Raw genomic sequence first — 19693 nt, forward strand, 5'->3', positions numbered from 1 at the left:
TTTCTTTATGCTTATGTTTTCACAGACCTTGCTAGTGCTGGAGTTTCCCAGTCTCCCTTGTACAGAACTATAAAGAGGGGAAAAGATACAGCCCTTGAGTGTAATCCAGTTTCTGGCCACAGAGGTCTTTACTGGTACCGACAGAACCTGGGGCAAGGTCCAGTGTTCATGGTGTCTTTCCAGGATGAGCTTTTATCAGACAAATCTGGGGTGCCTAACGATCGGTTCTCTGCAGTGAGGCCTGAGGGCTCCGTCTCCACTCTGAAGATCCAGTCTACAGATGAAGAGGACTCAGGCATATACCTCTGTGCCAGCAGCTTAGCCACAGCATGGCACAGGCATTTCCTTCCTGCTCACAAACCTCTGACTTCGTTCTTCTCACAGCGTGTAGAGTTCTTAGGCAGATTCAAGCATCGCTTGTCCTTTATACAAAGTCATCACCAGGAAATTCACTAAACACTGGCTGCTAATATGGCTGAGAGAAATAATTGAGACCTGTTCCATTTTAGAAGTATCCAGAGGCAGCTGGGTGATACAGACCAACGTAGCCAGTCATCCACAGAATCTTGAGGTTGCTACTCATATACAAGCTTGTGTCACATATAGTGTCCATGACTCCTCTCCTGAAGTTGGTTGATTACCGTGGTATCTGAAACTCCTGCAGTCATGTCTTTCTCCAGTTGTATCTTCTTCTTTAGCCACATTAGACACTTTAGGCTATATAGTATGAAATTTGTCTTATGTTTTAATTAAAAATCTTTGCTACATTTAATGGCAGTTACTTGGCAAACACACACACACACACACACACACACACACAAATAGGAATAAGACTTCACTCTGAATATTTTTCAGAATATGTGAAGATGTGTCTCTGTCTTTCCTTACCTGCCTAAGGCACCTTCTGATTGGTTTGATAAAGAGCTGGACAGCCAGTAGCTAGGCAGGAGAGGATAGGTGGGACTTCTGGGCAGAGAGATGAATTCTGGGAAGAATCTGAGGCATGGAGATTTGCCAGTGAGATGTGGAGAAAATCAGACATACTGTATGGAGGAGCTAAGGAGCCATGGGGCTGAACATACATAAATATAAACGGGTTAATTTAAGTTCTAAGAGGTAGTTGGGGGACCAGTCTAAGCTAAGGACAAGCTTTTATTCTGAAAAGAAGTCTCCGTGTCATTATTTGTGAGCTGGCAGTCCAGTGAAAGTCCGACTCCCTCATGTTGTAAGCAATTTGGGTTTTTTTTTTCCCACTTTATTTCCATTTCCCATGACTCTTGCCACGACAGTTACACTATAGCACATTTTTCTCTCACATTTCAGTGCAGTCTTAATACATGAAAGCAATAGCTGGAAATGGAATTTTTTGATTCCTGCCTAAGACTTTCAACTTGAAATAATTTCCTTGAGGTTTCTAACTCCAGAAGGTGGAATTAGAAATTGGTGTCCTTATTTCTTTTGGTTTAGTTAGTATATGCTGCTATCTATTATTTGTTAAAAATACAACTATATTGTAATATGATTATCTGCCCATCTGTAATTGAAGCCAGTTTGAGTTTATGAGACCTAAATGTTAAATGAGAATTGATAATATATCTTGGGTTTCTGCTATTCCTCAGAGACAGTCCAGCACTCTAAGACTGGAACTACCTATTACAGAGCCAGTCACTATAGGGTGCTCTTGCAAGCTGGTTAGCTGGTTAGAAGTAGTCTAGTCCCCCTAAAACTTGTTTATCAGAAATTAGGGTGACTCTGTATGCCAAATGTCTTTCCTTAAGAATGATGATTTTGGCAAGGAATTGCCCATGTCTTACTTTAAAGATGTCACCCTCAAATAGTCCATATTTTGTTTTTCCTGTCTCCTGGGAGCAAACAAAGCTATAATTTGGATGGCAATTGCCTGTTTTGGGGGTAATTCAAGTAATTTTTCTCTTTAGTTTGTTTTGACTTTGCCTACTGAGTCTGGGTAGCAGGTTAATCTCTAATTTATGTTCTGGTTTATACAGAGCACATACCTTGGCTGGATAACATATTTCTACTGCAGACATTGCAGGACATGGGCTCTTTTCACATATTTAATAGAGTTTGCTGTTTTATATTTCATTTGATATTCTCACTGATTAGAAGAAGAATTTCTCAGGTTTGTGCTGCTTACAGCACCGGGGAAGGTTTTTGCACTTTAATTATACCCATACATCATTTCAACTCTTCAGCTCGGTAAGACCTATGACAGCAGAAGAATCAACAGTGAGCACCAGGCTATGTAGATGCTATTCACGTCAAATGATGAAGGCCCCTTTGTAGGTTTATTGTTAGCAACAAATTTTTAGTTGAAATGAAAGGACAAATAACTGAATATGGGACCAGGAACCAGTTCTTATCATGAGTTATGGGATTTGAAAAAGAGGAAGACTTCCATTGGATGCAGTCAGAAAAAAAAAAAAAAAGGAGCCAGGAGCTGGAACTGAGGAAGTCCAACCACTCAGAGCAATTCTAGCTTGGTGGAAGAAGACAGATAGGAACACATTCTGGATATAGAAATGATTCCTGGGGGCTGGCACACAGATAGCAAATAGTCAGCATCCAGCAAGCTCTTCTCACTGCCACTGTAGTACTAATTTGCACCCAAGCAACTTGTTCCCCGCCGTTCTGCTATCTCTTCTCTTCCTGCCCCTCAAATCAGTAGGTGTCCATCGTATAAGTTACCCACAAACCCTCAGATAATTATGCCGAGCCCCGATTCCCCACCACCACTTCACCCAAAGTCAGTTGACTTATAAGATATCCTATATTTTTTTTATATTCCCATTTCTATTTTTCATTTATATTTATTTGTTTGTTTATGTTTTTTTCAAGACAGGGCTTCCATATATAACAATCCTGGTTGTCCTGGAACTCACTTTGTAAACCAGGCTGGCCTTGAACTCACAGAGATCCGCCTGCCTCTGCCTCCCAAGTGCTGGGATTAAAGGTGTGCACCACCGTTGCCTGATCCCATTTTATTTTTTATTCACACATTTGACCTCATCTTGAAGATGATCTCACTTGTTGATGATCAGATTTGTGTGTGTGTGTGTGTGTGTGTGTATGTTGGTTGGGCAATTTTGTTTCTCTTTAACAAGAAACTTACTCTTATGCATCGAATTCTATGTCTTTATTCATAATATTTGTACTAAGCAGCAGTTCTCATGCCTATCCATCTTGTGAAAGACAATTTTAAGAAAATTGTAACAGTTGTGGACCCAATAGTAGAATGAAGGTGGGATAGATGTTAAACATGAACATTCCACGAATTCATGAGAACTACAATTAAAGTTCAGATTAAGGTTTAAAAAAAAAAACTGATGATAAAAAATGTCTTTTAATACCTCTGGAGTTTTGTCCTGCTGGCTGACTGCAGGAAAAAATTCCTGTATTGGCCACAAGATGGCACTGAGCTCCACAGATCTCTAGGGAGACTCAGGGCAAGCGGCCAAGGATGAAAGCTAAGATATTTTGGGTTTCTAGCTTGCACACAGCTATCCAAGTGGTGGGAGGATGTCTCTAAACTTTAAAGGGACTCACAGTTGGAGGTTTTGGGCAGGGCAGCCTTGTTACCAGGACAGGTGCTGACAACGGCCAAACTCGTCAGCGGAGAAAGGGAAACTGCGGGGTTGTGGTTTACCTTCATTTCTAGGTATCTCTGCCAAACTCACTTTTCCTGCTGGCTTTGCTGAGCAAGAGAGCCCTGTTGCAGTGGTGGCAAGAGGGAGGTGACACTGAAGGCCCAGCCATCATTCCCAAGCAGAGGAGGCTCAGAATTCTTGTCCTCAGTCCTAAGACCACAGCATTCAACTGGGGTAATCCCTTCTCACTGTAACCTGCCATGATCCCCACATTGTTTTGTGTGATGCTTTGCCTGCTAAGAGCTGGTGAGTTCTGTGTTTTGTTGGAGAAGTCTACCATCGCTTGCTTCAATTCTTTCTTTTCCCCCACACCACACATGTTATTTCTTATTTTGCCTTATGCTTCTTTCTCCAAACAGACCTAACAGATGTTGGAATCACTCAGATACCTAGATACTGGATCTCGCAGACAGGAAGAAAGATGACCCTGGATTGTTCTCAGACTATGAACCACTATTCGATGTTCTGGTATCGACAAGATGCGGGAGAGGGATTGAAGCTGATCTATTACTCAGGAAGTGTTGGCAGCACTACCGAAGGAGATGTCCCCGAAGGATACAGTGTCTCCAGAAACAAGATCGAGCATTTCCCCCTGACATTAGGCTCAGCCAGGCCCAGCCAGACCTCCACGTACTTCTGTGCCAGTAGCGAACACAGCATTGCACTTCCAGGTGCTGCCAGCACAAGAAGGATAACCACAAAGTTAAGATGGGCCCTCCTTCCTCAGCCCCTACCCCAATCAAAGGAAAGGTCCGATCTTCCTGAACCTCCTCCCAGCAATGGAATTTCAGCCAGAATGACCTTGTACTGCATGAATCTTAGCGAGAGCTGAGGACCGTTTTGTGTGTAAATGCAAATGCTATTGGATCTTACCTTATCTGATGAGGAGTCCTCTAGGAACTTAGTGGAAGGAATAGTAGTTTCCAATGTGACATTTGAATTTTGTTTTCTCTGCCAAAGAGAAAAACAATGAAGGAAGTTTCTGAGCACTCTGAACTTTCCAAACCATCTGGGATTCTCCAGGTTTAACACTAGTGCGTATTGCCACCTTGTCCTTGATTCCTCTGCAGAAAACAGTATTATGATAAGTAAAAAAATATACACATCTACAAACATTAATAGATGTGCCAAACAGCAGTCTTAGATGTGAAGGTGGTCAAGCAGGAAAATTACTGAAGAAAAAATAAACTAGGACCCGTGGAGGCAGGACAATGATTTTAGTCTTAATCCAGTAGATCCAGATAGGAAACTAATGCTTGATTTCCTTCTCTTGGATTAAAATATGTGAAGACTTCTGTTGGAAGAGGCTGCTTGTTGGTTTCCGGCCACCCGACTAGCTTAGACCCGAAATAATTACACAGAAACTGTATTAATTCAATCGCTGCTTGGTCCATTAGCTCTAGCTTCTTATTGGCTAACTCTTATATTAATTTAACCAATTTTTTATTAATATGTATATCGCTAGATATACAATATTAATATTAATAAAATAATACAGATCATTATTTACCAGGTACAATTCCCAGCATCTATCTCTGGAGACTCCATGGTTTCTCTCTGACTCCGCCCTTCTTCCTCCCAGCATTCAGCCTAGCTTTCCCAGCCTAGTTCTGTTCTGCCCTGCCATAGGCTCAAAACGGTTCTTTATTAATCCACGGTAATTATAGCCTGCGGAGGGAAACCCAACATCAGACTTCAATGTTTTTCTTTGTGACTTTTGAGTAAGCGCTCTTCTCCAAGCTTGCATCACTCCTTGGCACCTGCAGGCAGGAGTCAGTCCACACCTGGGGAGCAAGGTCTCTATTTGGAATCTATGTGTTTCAAAGCCATGAGGTCCATAGCTCAACTTTACAGGAAGTGCAAATCCGTGTGTCTGCCCTGTGCCCACATGTGGTGCTGCTCACCAAGGAGCCTGCAGATGAAGAGAGGCTTGGTCTGTTTGCCTGGCGAAACACTCAGTTTTACCACTGGCAGGGTACTGACGGAGGAGTGACGACTCACAGACTTACAGTTATGCCAGTCACAGCCATTTAGGAATAATTCCAGCAACCTGTGGATTGTGTTTACATTTTTGTTTTATTCAGCTTTCATCCAGCAATCAATCCTTAGCTCTTCCTAGCCAAACTTGTCAATCCAGTTGACTTTGATTTCAGGCCTGGTTGTCTTTATTTCAGTCACGAAAACATTTCTCATATTCTCGGAATTTTGTGTAAATATGTGTCCAGGGATTTACTTTTGCCTGATGGATTTGAAATTGCTCTATGCAGAATAAAAGCACATATTTGTATGGGATTCCTATCTTCTATGGAATTTTTAAATTCTCTCTTGAATAATACTTTATTTTATAAAGAATTGGAAATAAAATGTCCAAACTAATCCATGGCTAACTGGTAAAACTCACATACCAGTTTCATTACAACTAAAAAGAAAATGATGATTTGTTCATCCCTTTTCCAACTAAATTTACTTGGAGAGGTGAAGATAATTTGATTTTAATTATCACCACTATTTGATTTTTATCTATTTTTGAAACTCTTAGAAATGAAGTTATATCTATTTTTACTATCAGAACTAAGAGTATCATGTGAGGGAGACATTTAGCCAGACTTGTCTAGGAGGAGCTAAGGATTGATTGCTGGATAAAAGCTGAATACAAACAAAAATGTAAGTACAACTCAAAGATTGCTGAAATCGTTCACAAATTGCTATAAATGGCATGATTTGTAAATCTGTAAGTCATTACTTCTTACATTTCCTCAAAATTAACATTTTTACCTATATTCATTTTGTGTTCATATGTAGTTTATTTGGTCTGATTCTGCATAATACTCCAGTTTGTATTACGTCGTAATGTGTTTACCTTTTATGGAAATATATCCAGCATATCCCAGTTCTCATCTATTTGTGGCACTGCAGCTTCTTAGAACGCTAATGTACCATTCTTTGTGAATATACATCTATTTCACTTGAGTACAGATGTCTGAGTAGGATTATTGACTCATAAGTCATACGCATATTTAAACTGATTAAAAACATGTTAGAAATTTTCAAAGTGTTTTTCTGATTTTTAATTCTAAAATCTTGGCAGTCTCTAGTTCCACATTCTCATCAGTATTTAGTGCTCTGAGTCCTGTTAGCTACCCAGTATCCATGTAAAACCACACATGCCTGTAACCCCCACATTGTAGGGAGGAGAGGCAAGAAGATCATTACTGCTCCCAGCCTAGCCTTATCACACATGGATACTGGGGATTTGATCTCTCTTCTGTTCATAACTTCTTTCTTTATCCTTAGGGCCCAGCTTGGGGCACATCTCTAAAGGTGGGAGGCTGTCCATTTAAGAGGACACTTTTCTTCAGTGTCACGGTTTCCGTTTATAAGAATCAAACATGGTTTCCCCCAGACCTCCCTACTGGGAGAAGACCAGGAAGCATAGCATATTAATGAATCGCTTCGGAGTCTGTGGCCCCCAGCCATAGTGTTTATTTTCACATTGCAGAGTTCTTAGCATTTCATGGCTCACTTGGCAATGCTAATTGTGAACAGCTAGAACTTTGTTTACTGCTAATTGCAGAACAGTAGAAACCTTATTACTTCTAATTGCAGAATGTTAGAGCACTTTCCACTTTTTTCAAAGAGGGAAAAAAACTACATTCTCCAATGATAATCTCGCCCTTTTAGCTAGGGCTTTTAGTCAAGGCGTTGGCATAACTGAGAATGGAGAATGGAGAAGTCGTTTACAAATGCAGGGCAGGGTTACATGAAAATGTGAGGGCAAGGAAAAGCATCAGGACTAGATGGGCGGCTCAAAAGGCAGTGGGTTTCAGACCTCAGAGTATGGCACGTTGGGAGAAGGCTGTATATGATGTATTGTGTCTTCTAAGAGAGAAAAACAGCTACTAAGCAATGTATTCTCCAGGACAGGCTCTAGAAACTACAGGGAAAAACCCTGTCTCGAAAAACCAAAAAAAAAAAAAAAAAAAAAAAAAAAAAAAAAAAAAAAAAAAAGGCGCAAAGGACAGAACTTACAATCTAGGACCATTGGTTGTATTAGCACCCACAATCCCCTTCAGGTCACTGTTGGCCTCTGGAGGCAGGATAGTTCAAGAAGGATAAACTAAACTCATACAGAATGCTATAACTGCAGACTTCAGGGGATAAACCCTGTTTAGCCAGTTCTGAGCAATAAGTTTAGACTGATTTGGGAGAAATCTTACTCCTAGTAATTTATTTATTCATTTATTCATTCATTCATTCATTTGTTTTTTTTTTTTTTTCAAGACAAGGTTTATCAGTAGCTTTGGAGCCTGTCCTGGAACTAGCTCTTATAGACCAGGCTGGCCTTGACTCACAGAGATCTGCTTGCCTCTGCCTCCCGAATGCTGGGATTAAAGGCGTGTGCCACCACCACACGGCTCACTCCTAATAACTTATTACCAACTCAGGTTTCCTTTAGATTTGATCAGAGCAGCATGACTTGCCACGCAAGCCAAAGGTTAAGGACGCTGCTCCAGAAAGGTAAATATATAAAAGACAAAAATAGAGACAAACAAACAAGAACAACATGGTTTGAATCCCAGATCATAAAGCTAATATGTGGATGTCCAGATAGAGCTGGGAGAGTAGACTTCAATCACAACTTGTTTGTTCTTGTTTGTCATCAGCTGATGTGTATGTGTGCAAGCTTCAGCAAAGGACTCAGCACAGGATATGAAGAGAGAGATGGGGACTTGCGTATTCTGGGTGCGGGACCCCAGGAAGCATTCTAACAATGGTATTGTGCTGACATTACCTGATAAGCAGCGAATAAAGGAAAGGAATGCTGGCCAAGAACTCAACTCTTACCCCAGAGCACCAATTCTGTGCACAGAAGTAGCTACCAGTTATAGCTTGGCCATAAATTCTGATTCCATTCCTGTCTGATGTCTGATCTGGGAATAGGTTGGTCACATATGCAAAAAGGGAAACGGCTAAACTTGCTGACGAGATCTCAGGTCAGTCGCTTTGTCCTGGCAATGTACCTTCAGCCTGTTTTCTTTAGCCATCTACTTTTCCCACAGGCCCAAGAGGATGTGGAGCCGTCCAACTCTAAGACAGCTTATCAAAACAAGAGGATGGCATGTGTTGCTGTGATGTTCCCCTATTTCAGGATATTCCTATGTGTCTTGATATTAATAAGCCCCAAGTCAAGTCCTTCCATTCTCCTTTGAGTTTTATAGAAATGTGTGAAGAGGAAAAGGAAATTTCTCTGAGTGACTTGCAGCTCAACTGTTTTCTGACTATAGCTCTGAACTGAATATGAACACTTTGGTACTCAAGGCCTCAGCCCTTTGTCTCTGTGCCAGCATCTTGACACATCCTGAAAAGGCACCTACGTTCTGTGTACAAACCTGCTTTTGCACTTACAGAGAGAACATGGTGGTTTGATTCTTTCAAACGATACTATCAATTGCTTCAAAGACAATTCAATGTCCTGCTAAGCTCAGAGTGGTTCAAAACAACCAAGCAGGTTGTTTGGGAACACCAAGAAGTCCAAGGTCATGTGTGTGTACACCAAAGATTTCCACTACTCTACTAGTATCTTCTTGGAATTTGGTCAACCCTAGTTAACTTCATCTGAACAATGATCTCTCAAGGTGTGTTATGTTCTTAATATACATGTCCTAAAGCTTTGCAACAATCATATAAATCAAATGTTCTACGTCCTCTTTGTAGATAAGGTTCAAGGACAATAAACAAACCTTCAATGCCTCATAGTTTATGAGAACCACAGCTGGAGGAATGTTTCTCATCTAACACAGTCTTTTTTTATTTTCAAGTGTTCCACTACCATCCTCTGTGTCTTGGATGGAGCCTCAGCCTTGCCCTTTTATGTCAACTGGTCAGCAGAAGACAACCCAAGCATTGTCATCAGGCATTAGTGCTAGGTCTTCCTGAGAAATTTTGAGGCATGTATACAGCCACATGAATTCTTAATTATCTTTTTATAATACTTGTGTGTTTAAATACTCTGTAGTTTATGATGTGCAAGAGTTTAACACAACTGAGATTATATTTTCTTTTGTGTGTACATCAATTGACTAATCTCCCTCCTCAAATAAATGCCCAATATTTTATTAACTTATGCTAATAGGATTTAAATTATATGTTGGACAATTAAGAATAGATTTATCTAAAATATGTAAAATATAAAGAGATATGAGAATAGGAAAGAGTAGTACAGTATAGCTACAGCCTTTTTAAAAAGGTCTCTTGGGTTTGAAAATCTGACATGCCTGTACAGAGATAGGGCTTTGAAACCTCAAAGTCACCCCCAGTGACATATATCCTCTGGCGAGGCCACACCTCCTAAACTTATCCAAATAGCATCATCAACTAAAGACCAAGTATTCATATACTTGAGTCTATGGACCATATTCAATTCAAATTACATCAGTCTATGAGTCAAAGGAAAGAAATATGCCTTAGCAAATTTTCTAACTTCCAGGGCTTGGGTCCTTTGCATGCAAAACTGCTCTGTGCCAGGTTCTTCCCTAGCACTGTGATATCAATGAATGCAATCTTTGCTTCTATGCCTCTCTGTGCAGTTTTTTTGTTTGAGCTGTACCTCAACTACAACCTTATACAGCTGTCCAAAGAGCAGAAAGACTTTTTTGAAAATGCATAATACAGACATGAAATCCCTATCCTATTTTTCCATTGGTTCTTTATGATTCCAACATCCACACTTCATATTCATATCAGTCTCAACTTTGCTCAGTTGTGTCTGTGAATCTGTCCTCCCTCAACTCCTTGTACTCTCATTTCAGTTCAAACAGGGATGCTTCTGTTCAGTTCATCATTTTCTAAACTACTCCTTTCCCGCCAAAATCCTGTGCCTCTTCCAATCTGCATTCTCTCTGTCAACAAGTGCCCTCTTAAGGAAATGTTCCTTTAACCATTTGATTAGGCCATGTCCCCTTGTAAGGCAGACTCTCATTGTGACTTAGCACAGTCACTGTTTTACGTGGACTTGTTGACCAACAGAAGTTTTGTTTTGTTCTCTGGTCTGAAAAGTTTTGTAAGAACTGTGCCTTGCTCTATTTTTATTGCCAGTTCCAAGAGCTTTCTAGGTACTAGTGACCAATATTTGAACAAAGAATTATAAAGAAAACATGTTTAGATTCCTGTTTGGCCATTCCAGAAGTTCGGGCATATTACCTTGGAATTTCTATCTTTTTATCTCATGGAATGAGGAGACATCTCTATCGCGGATTATACCTGGATAATACTCCTTTCTGCAAGTCAGAGTTCCGTATCCCCTTTCTACCATTTTGGGCTTGTTTCCTCTTTCAGTCTCTGTTCCCCATGAGCTATCTAGATGTTGGAGTCTTCCAGAGATAGGATAGTAACTGTCTAGTAGGATGAATATTAACACTAGAATTAAAAAAAAAAAAACATTGGAGAAAACAGACAGATTCCCTAATATCACACTATTTTCTTGAGATGATTCCTCTGGATGTCTAAGAAGATGGGAGGCCTGATACTGTCCCTCATGGATGTGCATTTTTGGGTGTTTGGATGCCCAAGACAGGACTGTGTTTCATCTGCTTCCCCATCTCAACTCCTCCCGTGGTACAATGTACTGATCAGAGCTCTGGGCTCATTTCTTCTCCTTTGCAGTTAGGAAGGGCCAGTTATGACAGGAGAGAGTCTACTTATAGGATGGAAGTAGCACATACTCTTGTAAAACCATGAAAACCATTTGGGGTTAAGATGAGTACCTGGTGCAGATCAAGGGTAAATTAAACCACAAGCATTGTCTGAATGATTCATATTCAGTCTCTAAAGTCTCATATAATTGAATGTCCTGAGGCAGAGAAGACCAAAAATAGATGACTTATTTCAGAATCAAACCTTAAATGATTTCTTCCTTGGGGACAATATCTCTTCCCACCCACCTGCTGAAGCCACAGTTGAGAAAGTTGTGGCCTACTGATTAACTCTGGAATAATATTGTGGTTGACCTGACTTGAATTATAAACAAAACTGAATCTAGAACCTGAGCGATGTTTAAAAACAAAATTAATAAAAGATTATATAAAGAACTTGATTTAGATTTAAAACTGTAGGCACTAGGTGGTGCTCATGTACTTTCTCTTTTAAATTCAGAATTATTCAAATTCTTTGAGAATGAGGCATGGGAGCCTGACTTTCTTGTGCTAATCAGCCTTTCAGAGGTTAAAGCCAAATTAGCGATTATTATAATCAGCAAAAATAAACAAACTTATCCAGCATATCAAATTCTTTGCTGATCTGCCCCCAGTCAGAGGCCAACCATGTCAAGAGAAACTTGTGCCCTTTCAAGCATTACAATTAAACCTCAGTTCATTAACAAAATAAGCCTCTTTAGCTGTCCCACATCTAGAGACTTTCTGAGATTTTCTTATTTAGAAATTACAAATTATGCCACCTTATCAAAAATATGAATGTCATGCTTTTATGTTGCTAAAATAAATTTTAATATAAAATTCAATGTGCCACCTTATGAAAAATACAAATTTCATGCTTTTATGTGGCTAAAATAAATTTTAATATAAAATTCAATGATGCATAAATATAATGCTAATATCCTTGTACTTGTTGATCCAACCCTACCTTGTATTAATAAGCAATTTTACCACTTCAGTGTTTTGTAATTATCTCTTTTCTATATAAGCATGTATCTCTGTATACTAGCTACATATGTACATTTTTCCTTATCTATTTTGATATATATAGTCTAATGTATTTCTAATCTTATATATATTAGAAAGAGAGAAAGAAAGTGAGACAGATGGACACACACACATACACCAAGAGAGAGCATTTAATTTATTAACTGTCTCTTCTTCTATAATGGGAAGACATGTATAATTCTGTCATAATTATCTTAGCATCATTGCTAAATGAGTTTTTAAGTCCTGCCAGATTTTTCTTCAACTCTCTGAAGAACTTCTTTGTGCTCGAAGCTTTTCCTGTCTTGAGCATCTAGCTAATGAACTCAGTTCTTCTGTCATTCATAGTTCAAGTGTATCTAAGAGTCCCTATCACACCCTTCCCATCATACGCAGGAAGGGAGGAAAAGGCAGAGTAGCAGCCCTCTGAAACCCAACTTAGTGTCTCAGTTAATGCTCGCAGAGTGTCTTGAAGCTACCTTAGCTTCATGGGAGCTACCTCTGCTTTGTAAAAAGACTGATATCTGTATTCAGACTGAATAAATGATAGCTCCCAATGATCAGTGACAGCCTGGTTACTTCTTCATCTAATGGCACCATGGGAACCACATTGTCACTGGAGTGGAAGAAGGAGAAGCCTGAGAATATTTTGGGTTGTCAGTCTTCAGAACAGGAACTGTAAATAGAGGGCGCCATGTACCCCCTCCATGGGGAGGTAAGCTATCTTGATACTGGCAGTGGGTAGGAAGGGATTGCATGTGTTTTTTCCTCATCCTGCCTAGAGAGCTTATATTTGAAAAAAAAAAAACACTTCTGTTCTTAGATGTAGAAGAGATACAAAGGTGGCCAATCTAAGAAAGGAGCTCTGCTAGGAGTCCTCATTAAAATTAAAAGGGGGAAAGTGGGAATGGAAGCTTGGTAGCTTCTTTCCCCTTCTCTCTCTCTCTCTGTGTGTGTATGTATGTATGTATGTGTGTATGTATGTATGTATTATATATTTGTATAGCTATGTCTACACACATATACATATTTTCCTAGATTGCTTTCTATTTCTGTGATAAAGAACCATGACTAAAGTAATTAGGGGAAGAAAGAATTTATTTGGTTTACAGGTTATAGTCCTGCAAAGGAGAAGAAAAGGTCAGGGCAGGAAGTCAAAGCAGGAACCTAGGGGTAGGAAGCAGAGGCCATAGAAGAACACCGCTCACTGGCTTGTTACCCCTGCCTTTTGTTTCCTCTTCTGTACAATTCAAAGTTACTTGCCCAGGGATGGCACCACCCTCAGTAAGTTGGGCTCTCCAATATTAATCATAATCAAGAAACTGACGAAGAGGTTTGCTTACAGGCTAGTCTGATGGAAACATTTTCTCATTTGAGGTTCCCTCAATCTGGGTAACTTTTGTCAATTTCACAAAAAAACAAAATAAACCAAAACAAAAAAAGAAAGCTAACCAGCACACACACACACACACACACACACACACACACACACACACTCACTCACTCACACACACACATACATACACATACACACACTCACTCTCTCTCACACACACATACACACAAATATCTTCTTTGCATAGGTTGGGAAGGAAGCGCAGTTGAGAACTCAATAAAGAGATCTCAGGACTCCCAAGACCACTACCTAAGTTTGAAGTCTGTGACATAAGCGTCTCTTTTATCCAGCAGTTCAGTTTAATGGCTCAAGCATAGACACATACCTGGGAAAGGGCTTTTTGTGGAAATCCAGGGCAATTAGAACCAGTAAAAGCTAATTAGAAGCTTATTTTCCAAAATGCATCTGGAAATGGAAGTGATATTGTTCCTTAGAACTTTTCAAGTTAATATCTACAGTTTGACACCTTTATAGCAAGGCAGGAGGCTATGGCCTCGGCAGTGGTGGGTGTGAGGCAGAACGTGAAGATGGTTATTTATGCTCTACCATCCTGTTTGTGACATGGAGTTTTCTAAAAACTAGCTCCCACTTTCTTTTACCTTCTGTCATCGAAACACAACTTTTTCATCATTATAGAACTGTGAAGATGAGAATCAGGAGGACTCAAAACCCCCTTCTGCTTCCTCAGTACACAGAGGGACTCAGAGGAATCATCTTGATGATGGAAATAGGGCCCACTGACATCGAAGTGGTGGTGGTAAGCTCAGAAAATAAACACATAGAAAATCCTGGAGAAGACACACCAGTGGAACTTCAAGCTAGTCTCTTCCCAGAAGATGGTGGGAATGGTTCACCTTCAATTTTGATAGGGTGGTACTCTACAGCTAAAATCAATTTAATTCTTGCAAATAATAGTGTTCAGAATAACAGACATTGTGAGTGACCCCTCTAGAGAGTATAGAGTTATTTAACATTGGACTGGTAGGGAATCTCTTCCAGTGACGTTTAAGATTAAGGTTATTCTGTTCACTGAAGACGTAGGATATGTTCCTGAGTACAGAAAGGGAAAAGTCCTAAAGAACAAAATGATAGGAGGTAGGAGGAAACGGTAGGGCCAAGTGATGAATGTTTCAGATATGTTTGTGTCATGAAAGTTTGACGACATCAGAATGAAAGTCTTTTCACATCTAGATAAAATAGGATCCGGGGTGTTAGAAAGGGCGTAGACTCATGCCTGCCTGTCTGAGATAAGCACTTTTCAGAAAAACTTCTGAAGGCTTCAAAGAGAATTCTCTGTCTCCACCCACTCCGTGCTGTACACACCTCCCACATATGCACAGATTTCGATACCAAAGTTTATCTATAGCATTCTGTCAGATGGCAACAATTCAGGCACGATTCTGAACCGAACGCGTGCCCAGCAACGACCCTTACCACTCCGACATTGGGTTTCCAAGATCATTAATCTTTGTAGTAAGGTGGCTAATGTAATTTCCTTCCTTTATGCCTTTGAAAACTTTCCTTCATCTCAACCACCTTAAGTAATACTCGTAATTTATAACAGTTTTACAATCCTCTTTCAACACTCCCATTGGAAGATGAATATATAAACATTCTAACATTATCAGATAAGTGTTATTCTTTTGAGGACGTATTGCTGGCTGTTTAGATTGGCCACATGTTCAGGGTGAAACCACAGGTTAACCTTAGCACCTAGGGAGTGAAAACTGACCTAAAATCCAGGAGACACATGGTATAGAGCAATTGATCAAAGATGCAGAGTTTCCTGGGGGAAAGAGAGGTAACGTATGCCTGCTAGATTCATGCAGCCAGGACATGGTTTGCGACACTGTGTATCTGTGATGCATGTCAACAGTTAAGTCTAAGACTCTCACTACTGAAGGTGATTTGGATCTGTGGATATCTGGAGACAACACGATACCCGGAAGCAAAGGGTTTTGCCATTCACTGGCAATCTCCATCCTTACTCTCTCTCATGTCTACACCTAGAGGCACATACACAACAAAGCTTGGGAAACACTAGCAAAGCTGCATGACTCTCTGAAGTCAGCCTAACTTCACCTTTGACTCTGTTGCTGTGTAGAAAGCAGTGCACACGATGGACTGGGAAGAAGGTCACAAACTGAACCACCCTTAGGAAGACTTGGGAATGGTGTCATGAGCAGGAACAGCATCCCAGATACACATGGACCAGAATCTGAAGCTCAAAGCTCTCAGCTTTGCCCCTGCACCACTGAAACTCTGAGACACCCTCTACTTTTTCAAACCTTCCCCAAGAGCAAGTCTTCCTCTTGGGTATATCTTTGTCTCTTATGGTCATGTGGATATTGGAGGCACTTTTGTAATTTCTTCTCTGAGTGCCCCAAACCTTACAATAGGAGCCTTGTATATCAAAGTCTATGGTTTCTGGACTAAAAACAAGGCTTCTCTGTTTAACTACACTTTTTGTCTTGGGGAGAAATAACAGTAGAAACCCTTGGAAAAAAACCCTTGGAAAACATATAACTGCTGAACTTCCTTTTGTCTCCACGCATGAGTACTCTAGCCAGAATACTGCCACAGTACAGGCCCCTGACACCATTCTTGTTCAGACCTCTTGAAAACAGATGTTAAAGGACAACAGGAATAAACCTTCAAATGGCAGCATGTACGAGCAACAGCACAAACTGGGACCATGAAGGAAATTGACAAGTTAGTTGCAGGGAATGCCTGAAGCTGAAGGCATCTTCAATCTCTAAGATGATCAACCTCTGCAAGCTGATCCTGCTCTGTAAACAGGCCAAGTACTCCCTGATAAAGGGGTTCAGTAGGGTGCCCTTAGAACAGCAGCAGACTGTGCTAGGCTGTCTCTGCTCTTTAAACAGTTGCCAATGGTCCTTTATCATCTTTTCAAACCAAATCTAGCTTGTCTAGAGTGACCAGGGCTGTAATTATTATTCATCATATGAAGGGTTCTATCAATGAAGTTTCATGACATGAGTCAAACTAGCAATAGTAGCAAGCTATATATTATCTATAATTCAGATTGTGAAGAAAATCAACAACGATCCATTTTTATTGTCCTGTTAGAGTGTTAGGGCAGAAGGTTCCGATTCCTCTGTAATTAAGGTGTGTTTTCAGAGCTAATTGCAGGACAGCCAAGGCTACACAAAGAAACCCTTTCTTGGAAAAAAATGGAAAAAAGGTAAAGTGTGTTTTGAAAGCAAAGTTTTGGAGCATCTTTTAAAAACATTGCTGAAAACCAAAACTAAGAGGTACCATACGAAAGGGTTGAGGATCAAAAGTGTCATGGAAGCAAGGAGATTAATTGGTGAAATTTTTAACCCTCTAAAATTAACTGAAGATTGCAAGTTGAGTTGGTGTCTGTCAGGGGCAGAATTCTGTCTCTTGCTGTTCTGAATTAATTCAGTCTGTTTTTGGGATCAGGATTTAGCAATTTTTTTTCATCCAGTCTTGAACAACCAGTGCTCCATCCCAGGCTGAAATAGGGAAAGGTGAATTCAGGAACAAGGCCAAAAATAAGGCATCTCTGATGGAGGATGGAAGGCAGTACTCAGATCTCTGGTGTGAGGTACTGTTGAAATATCCAGGTGACAATAGCCAACTGACTCAGTGAAAAGAACAGAGTGAGCCAAGTAGGATTTGGGGTACTGAGGACAGCCAATTGTGTTCTTAGAATCAGTATGCGTTAAAAGTAAACTGAAAGTTTAGCATTTTTCTTGAAATCCTTACCATTTATTTTCATCTTATAGTGTTTCCTATGATAAATAACAGTACTTACCTTCTAGTCTCCAGGAGAGATTGACACATCTTAGCTTCCCTGGTACCCTATGTTTACTACTAAGTAGTCCTGAGGTTCAGTGATGCTACTGTGAGAACTGTCATGTGGGCACAAGGGATGCCCCTCCTACTCTCTGCTGTTCAGACAGTTGTCATTCTCTGCTGATCCTGCCATGGACTCCAGGCTCTTCTGCTGTCTGGCTCTTTGTGTCCTGGGGACAGGTGAGTCCCCAGCATGCCATGTAATTCCACTCTGTCTGCTTCTCTCTCACTCCGTGTGCGTATGCATGCACATACATCTGTGCTTGACAGAAAAATATATATTTTCTCCATTTCTGTCTCCACAGATCACACCAAAGCTGGAGTCTCCCAGTCTCCCGCTCACAGTATCATCAAAAAGGGACAGAATGTATCTTTCAGGTGTGATCCAATTTCAGGTCACATAGGCCTTTTCTGGTATCAGCAGAAATCGGGGCAAGGCCCGGAGTTTCTGATTTATTTCCAGAATGAAGTCGCACCAGACAAATCAGGGCTGCCTGGTGATCGCTTCTCTGCAGAGAGGCCTGACGGATCCTACTCTGTTCTGAAGATCCAGCCCGTAAAGCAGGAGGACTCGGCGGTGTACCTCTGCGCCAGCAGCTTAGCCACAGCAGAGCACAGTCACCTCCTTCCTGCTCACAAACCTCAGAGGACACTCCCTCTTCACTGCTGTCCTAAGCCCTGCTAAGCCTTGAAAATGACTTGACTCTTCGCTCAAAAAGAGCAAAAGAATGTGGAATTTCAGGGGTTCTTCTGGGGAGGGAGGTCAGGGAATGATCTTTGGGTTGTGAGAGGTGATGCTGAGTCCTGGTGAATTTGGGTTATCACTCCTTAATATTCTTGAGATACCGCAGACCAGTGACTGGGATACAACACCGGAGCCTAGTTTCAAGGAGAGTGACAAGTAGATACAAATAAACCCAAACACTAACTACAAAATTGCATTGTATTTACAAACAATTCCACCCTGAGTGCCACAAGCATAGACCTACACTATACCAAACAGTGGCCTGGCCAGAATAAAGCGGTGTCAAGGCAGTCTTAAAAAGGATTAGGACCTAAATAATTTCTATAAAAGTTAGTGATAAAAAGCAACAGTCTCCCAGAACAACATGAGTTAAACTATACCCATATACAACTTTTTATTTCTTTCAACAACCCAGCACTCATTCCACTTTATTGTTACTGCCAGCTAGCTGTTTCAAAAGTACATCCAATCCTACACGAGCCTGGTAGCCAACGATTCTATTAGTTTAAGATAACGTAATTAAATAGGAAGAGCTGGCTGCAAATAGCTAAAGACTCTTATCTTAGAGTAAGATGTTTTCATTAATTTGCCTCTCCTAAAAAAATACAGATTAACCTGATTGTATCTGTGTTTGCATTTCAAACAGAGATGAATGATGGGTGTTATTTGTGACAAATGTTTCCTACTATCATTAAATTAAGGTAAGAGCTCAATAAAGTCTTAATATCATTGTTTTCAAGGTGCTGTCTCGATCTTTTACCAGTTTGTGATCGACAAGTCATTGAATGCAGTAAGCCTCATTTTCTCATGTATATAAAGAGCAATTGTTATAGCTCATAGATTGCTGAGACATTTATTAGGATAATAATCATGACACCTTTGGAAATTGTAGTTATATGAATGAAGATAGTATCATTACCATCATTAATGAAAAGTAAGAATTCCAACCATTCTAAGAGATTGAGAAAGCTCTATTATGATCCCTTTATGTTTTTTCTCTTAAATCTTCCACGGGCATTTTAGTCTCCTCTTTCATTTCTCAGGATATATGGTGAAATTTTCAACATATGGTCTATGCAAAATGTTAATGGGTTTGATTAATTTAAAGGATCCTCCAGCCAAGCATGTTTGTAAAACTCTGAGTTATGTGTAAATAAATAGATTGCTTTAATGTAGAAAAACAAAGTCAAATTTAGCTTGATTTCATAAAACACAACCACACTTGGAAAGCTGTTAAAGACAACAAATTCAAGATGACCCAAACAGCAGTTGTGAAGTAGTTCCATCAGTCTCCAGGCTCCCCTGAGCCATGGGAGCTTTCATCAGACACTGGTGCTCTCTTTCTCCT

Source organism: Arvicola amphibius, chromosome 2 (assembly GCF_903992535.2).
Source record: "Arvicola amphibius chromosome 2, mArvAmp1.2, whole genome shotgun sequence".
In the NCBI taxonomy this organism is placed as follows: Eukaryota; Metazoa; Chordata; class Mammalia; order Rodentia; family Cricetidae; genus Arvicola; species Arvicola amphibius.